This window comes from Crinia signifera, chromosome 12, assembly GCF_055691185.1.
Source record: "Crinia signifera chromosome 12, ASM5569118v1, whole genome shotgun sequence".
NCBI lineage: Eukaryota > Metazoa > Chordata > Amphibia > Anura > Myobatrachidae > Crinia > Crinia signifera.
Genome location: NC_139228.1, coordinates 90,818,936 through 90,825,628, shown reverse-complemented (window position 1 = coordinate 90,825,628; position 6,693 = coordinate 90,818,936). Strand labels below are relative to the sequence as shown.

Genomic DNA, 6,693 nt, shown 5'->3' with positions numbered 1-6,693 from the left:
TAAAACCCAAGAAGGTGAAAGCTACTAGGTGATGTTAATTAGAAATACAGGATAAGTGTCTAATTATTATCAGTCCCCTTACATCAATTTTTTATAAATAGTTTCTCTCCTTGATGAATTAGTGCAGGTCCCACTCCCACTTCTAGCAACACTATATTGTCTAGTGACAAGAAAGGCAAACATGGAATAGTGACACATTAGGCAGTGGAAGTGGGTATAGGAAGTGGGGGATTTACTGGGAGTTCCATTTCACATGATGTTGCTATGGGCAACCAATCAGAATCTACTTAAGTATTTAGCACCTTCTAGAAGATACTATACAGTATCGGTTTGCTTATAGCAACATCCCAGGTGAAATAAAACTCCCATTTTGGAAAAAATCCCCCCTGAGATAACAGGGAAAAGATGGGTAAAAACTAGACAGAGATACCAGGCATTAGAGATGGATAAAACAATACAGTATTATTACTTATTCTTCATGTTTTCCATAATGAAATGAAAAGATGAGATAAAATCCAGCAGAAGAACAATAAGTCAGCATCTTACAGAGCTAGTATAGCAATGCCAAGCTTAGATCAGATTGTAACTTGTGCTGGGAGAGGGAGGCCTTTATATGGTTGGTGTTGTAAAAGGAACCAATCAGAGAGAGCGGCCAGGTGTGATGTATGTGAGTCATTCTATTCACACTTTTGAATAATAGTTTAGCAGTGAGACTGTAACAATAGAGGGGCTGACAGTCTGAGCTGCACCAGTAAGAAAATTATGTAAATCTGACCAATTCCAGTCACACATCTACCTCACACCACTATGCATAATATGGCAGACACTGGTGTGTATTGCAATGGCTAATTATAATCCATTATGTAAATCTGACCAATTGCAGTCACACGTCTACCTCACACCTCTATGTATAATATGGCAGACACTGGTGTGTATTGCAATGGCTAATTATAATCCATTATGTAAATCTGACCAATTGCAGTCACACGTCTTCCTCACACCTCTATGTATAATATGGCAGACACTGGTGTGTATTGCAATGGCTAATTATAATCCATTATGTAAATCTGGCCAATTACAGTCACACATCTACCTCACACCTCTATGCATAATATGGCAGACCCTGGTGTGTATTGCAATGGCTAATTATAATCCATTATGTAAATCTGACCAATTACAGTCACACATCTACCTCACACCTCTATGTATAATATGGCAGACACTGGTGTGTATTGCAATGGCTAATTATAATCCATTATGTAAATCTGGCCAATTACAGTCACACATCTACCTCACACCTCTATGCATAATATGGCAGACCCTGGTGTGTATTGCAATGGCTAATTATAAACCATTATGTAAATCTGACCAATTACAGTCACACATCTACCTCACACCTCTATGCATAATATGGCAGACACTGGTGCACCAGCTAATTATAAACCATTATAATTACAATCTGTTGTCTCTATGGACATCCGATTATAATGGGTGATGCCAAGCTCACTAATTAGATACAATGTGTATTGGGCATACAAACCCTGGATTTCTTATACAATACAGAATACACTTTTACTCCTAATGACTATTAAACATTCCCTGACCTGTCTGTCTGTTACTGTGTGACTACAGTGTTGGTGCGAGATTCGGCCACTCACCCTTCTAAGGTCTCCAAAGTATATATTTTATTCCTTGTATATAATGCCCTCTAGAATACGCCATCACTATGAAGAAAATAAAGTGACAGGTGACAGATAAATAATCACACTTGGCTACAATAAAATACGTTTAAGAAAAATTTAAGTGGGATCAAAATTACTAATTTTGGCAAATTTCAGCTGTAACCATATCAAAGGAGCTTCATCATTTCCCACGCACAAATTACACAAATTACATAGGCCCAACTCCTTTGTTCATAACAAACCAAGGATGGGGGGAGAATAATAATTTTACTGTATAATTAAGAAATCAATTCTAAATTAATAATGAAAATATACAACCGTGTCCAGTTGCCGGTATCCATGTCCTATTCCTACTGCTCCAGATCCTGTGGTGATGGCAACCTTGGTGGTGCTGGATGAGTCCATAGTGTCGGAGGCCTCTGGGTGCCAAGGATGATGGTGGTCAAGACTGAAACCATTGAAAGGAGAGATACAGTACATCATTTTCAGACACAATGGATATAAAACAAACATGCTTGTCTTACATACAGTAATATATAAATGTAGTTAGTGAGTATGGATGGTTGTGGAAATCAGTATTAGAGCTGACCACGCATACATCTGATAATGTCCTACAGTTTCTATACTTACCGATCACACGCTGAGGTCTTCTCTCATACCAAAATGAGGGAAATATGGGGGTGAGGGAGTTTAGAGAGGTTTGGGATCCGCACTGGTCAGTGGTAATCAGCAACTGAAGGTTTGTTCAGGTGTGATATAAGGTCTGTGAAAAACTGGCGACACGTCCTGTAGTGGACAAATGGGTCCAGAACACCAATAATTCAGTTGTGTGGTGTTCTTTGTATTGGACCGCCAGTGGTGCTCCCCTGAGTATATAATGTATTAGCTGAACATTAAATTCCAAGGGAGGAGGAGAAGAAAGAAGTACTCTGGGTGGGGGCACCCTTTTATCACAGACAATGATAGTTGCTTATTTTTTAAAACATAGGTTTTTTATTTTGGAGATTATTAAAAACGGGGTATGGGTGGTAGGATTCCTTGTCACATAAATAAGCGCTCTTGCGAAGATATGAGTGGATAATATGGCTGGTAATAGCCTGGCAGCTAATTACACACTTATTGGTGTAATTTTGTGATCCTCATATATCCCCAATTGGTCATGCCAATAGACAGGTAAATTGTACTGGGGGATTGTAATCATAGGTCACACTGAGAGCACAGAGTGGTGGGGCAGCCCATAGCACGTTTGTAATGCAGTGTAGCTATCCCTATCTAAAATGCTGTTTAACCTGCAGCAGATTGAAGTGTAGATCTGCTAGTGTGTATGGTACTCATGGGGTGAGCGCAAAATTACTGCGTATAAGCGGGCTAGTACAGGTACAATTTATACCATGGATACAAATATCTACATATGTGAGGGGGTCCGCTGGACAAGTCCAGCGGTTACCTTATCCTGTTGTGTTGATATGTCCACGGAGTCTCTGGCCGCAACGCTGCTCGCTTCCGTCCCACTGTCTCTCAGCTGCGCGCCGGTCACGTGTGTACACCACGTGGTCGGCGATCCCGACGTACGTTTCGCTGGTGGCGCTTGGTCACGGGAGGTGTGGCCATCTGCTGGGGGAACCCTGTTAGATATTGTCACTGACAGCCTATCAGCGGCTTCCTTGTGTGACTGACAGCGTAACAAGTCCTATTAGCTCATGGCTGTCCATTCCAATCGGATGTGGGGGCTTGGTTGCCTCAGCCTATCAGGTTTAGAGACAGTCTTTCTCCTTGTCATATTACGAAGGTCTGATTGAGCTGTATGATCGGCATTTTTCTGAAGATATTTAGATAATTCAATTAACGCCTATAGGTGGCCATGATTGTTATAGGGATCTGATCTTTCTATATTGGGGTTCCTTAGTGCGGTTGGCCACTCGTTATCAGATACGGATATCTGTGTTTTTTTTTTTTAATTTTTATTTAAAATCAGTTACATTAAAAATATGATTTAGAAAGGGGTAAAGAAACTTTCACTTATATTTATAGAGGGTTCTATTTACAAGAGCATGGTTGGAGTGTGTCACTTCCTCGGGTAGTTTTGTACGGCACCCAGTCCTTTATACTCATATGCTATTAATTAATGCTATGGTGATGGTGGAGGTGAATTTAGTGTGAGGGACCACAGTGTGTGGTGCCTCTATCGTGAAGGATTATGGGTATTATGGTTTTAAGACCAAACTGGGTGATGTGATAATGTGGTGTGATTTGGATGATAATAATAGAAACTAATAAAAATATGCTACAATGGGTAATGGTGCATTTCTTTATTATACCGTGATTACATATACATAGGTTGTGTGGTGTAGCCAGAGATTTTGATTTGGAATACGATACCGGGTGTTCCTAGGTGGTCTCCCATCCTAGTACTAGCCTGGCCCTTTGCTGCTTAGCTTCCAAGATCGGCAGGGTTTGGGCGATCCAGCACTGGTTTGATCGTATTATTTTTGGTTTCCATCTGGTTTGTGAGATCCAAGATGTTTTGTCCTGGTGGGTTGGTGGTAGGGTAGTAAAAAGGTGCAAAAAATAAAGAGTGCTATAACACTTAAAATTTTTTGTGAAAATCCGTGCAAGGTGAAATTGAAGATACCCTATTCAGAATAATATTGTTGTGGTTAGATATATAGTGAAACTATATGTGCTTTTGAGCAATAGGATTACTGGTTTTGGGAGAAAGAGTGATAGTCACTGGTACCTTTTATAGTCATTTTACAGGAAAACACCATAGTTTATGTTTTCATTCATCCCAAATGGGTTGATTGTGTTGAGTTTAAAAATCCACTCACTTTCCTTCCTGGCTAGGGTGTTGGTTAGGTCTCCACCTCGTATTCCCAGGTTAATTTTGTCCAGGCCAAGTATTTTCAGTTCTTTGTAATTATCCTTGTGTGCGGTATGGAAGTGGCGGGCAACAGTAGTTAATTTTTTCATTTTTTGTGAGAGCAGATTTGGCATTTCTGATTGTCCCAATGTGCTCCAATATTCGCTGCTTCAGCGGTCTGGTCGTCATTTCGACATATCTTTGTTCACATGGGCAGGAAATACAGTAAATGACTCCTTTGGTATTGCAATTGATGTAATGATGTAATTTTACATTTGTTCCGAATCTGTCTTGAATTGTTTGTGGGCCTTGTATGTGTGGGCAGATTTTGCAGTTGCCACATGGGTACGTACCCGTTGTTATACTTGTGGGTTTCCTCCGTCTTTGGAAGTGGCTAGATACCAGTTGGTCACGAAGATTCCTTGACCTCCTCCAACTCATTTGTACCCGTGGGCTCAATTTTTTGTTGAGTGTGGCGTCTAAGTGTAGAACTGCCCAATGTTTTTGTATTGCATTTTTGAGTAGCCTCCATTCGGTGCAGTAATTGCCCACAAATCTTATGGTGTCATCTTTTGGTTTTTGGGTCTTTTTATAAATGAGGTCTTCCCTTTTCCTTGTTGCAGAGTTTCTAATAGCTTTTTTTATAGATGTCTTGCTATAGCCTCTGTCCTGGAGTCTTATGGATAGATCCTGGCTCAAGGTTCTGAATTCTTCCTCATCTGAGCAATTCCTCCTGAGTCTGAGGAACTCACCTTTAGGAATATTTTCAATTGTTGGTAAGAAATGGGCGCTGGTTTGGTGTAGTAATGTGTTTGTTGCTGTTTCCTTCCTATATAATCTTGTTGATATCATGTTCTCATGGTTTTTATAGATCATTAGGTCCAGGAAGGGTAGCTGTTTTTGACTGATGTTGTGGGTCAATTGGATGTTCAGATTGTTCTGGTTGATATGTTTGATAAATTCCATCAAAAGGTCTTGTTCGCCTTCCCATATCAGAAAAATATCTACCTTACCCACATTGCCACATGTGAGGTAAGGTTTTCGTTTTCATCGTTGAATACGTGGACTTCCTCCCACCACCCCAAAAAGATATTGGCATAGGTGGGGGCGCATGCTGCCCCCATTGCCGTTCCGCGTTTTTATAGGAAAAATTGGTCATTGAAGGTGAAGAAGTTGTGTTGGAGTACAAATTTCAGGAGTTTACTGAGGAGTTTGTGAAAGTCCTCCATTCCTTCTGTTTTTATAAAGTACTCAGTTGCCTCTACACCTTGATCATGGTTTATGGATGTGTAGAGTGACTCGACATCGAGAGTCACCAAGTATTGGTTGGGTTCCAATTTGATATCATTCAGGCGGCGGAGGACGTCTGCTGTATCTTGTATAAATTATGGGAGTTGGATGGCGTGGTGTCTTAAGTGTAAATCCAAAAAGGTGCTAGCTCTCTCCGTGAGTCCCCCAATTCCGGAGACTATTGGGCGTCCAGGGGGCTTTTCCATGTTCTTATGCACCTTGGGCAATAAGTAGAATGTAGGAACTTTTGGGTTGTCGTTCTGTAGGTATTTGTGTTCTCTAGTAGTGATGGTTCCTGCTTGGAGAGCTGCATCAATGATGCCATGATATTGTGATTTGTAGTTCTCTGTGGGGTTAAACATGAGTTGTTTGTAGCAGCTGGTGTCATGTAATTGGCGATGGGCCTCCTTGAGGTAGTCCTCTTGTGCCCAAAGGACCACATTTCCCCCTTTGTCAGAGGGTTTAATTATTACATCCGTCCATGTCTTCATTTCTTTCAGGGCCGCTCTTTCTTGTCGATTTATGTTGTCTTTTCCATAACTAGATGTTTTTTTAGTTGTGTGGATTTTGGCATGAATACTTGAATTTCAGGGCTGATTTGTTCATTTGGAAAAAAGGTTGACTTCTTTTTCACTTGTGGGCGTTTCGACACTTCCCATTGTTGTATTTCCTGGGGATTGGATTCGAGCATGAGGTCTCCCAACGCTTGTAATGCTTCCTGCTCCAGATGTGCTAATGTTCCTGATTCAAGCAAGGGTTCTCTGTTGGTTGAGATAGAAGTTTCTGGGGGGGGGTTTCCCTATTCCCGTCATACATTTTTGTTAGTAGAAGTTTCCTACAGAAGAGTTTGAGGTCACACTC

General features: G+C 40.8%; 1 pseudogene; it reads right to left on the bottom strand.

Moving 5' to 3' along the window:
• Positions 1-4,049: 4,049 nt before the first annotated feature.
• Positions 4,050-4,168, bottom strand: LOC146050814 (5S ribosomal RNA; annotated as a pseudogene).
• Positions 4,169-6,693: the final 2,525 nt, after the last annotated feature.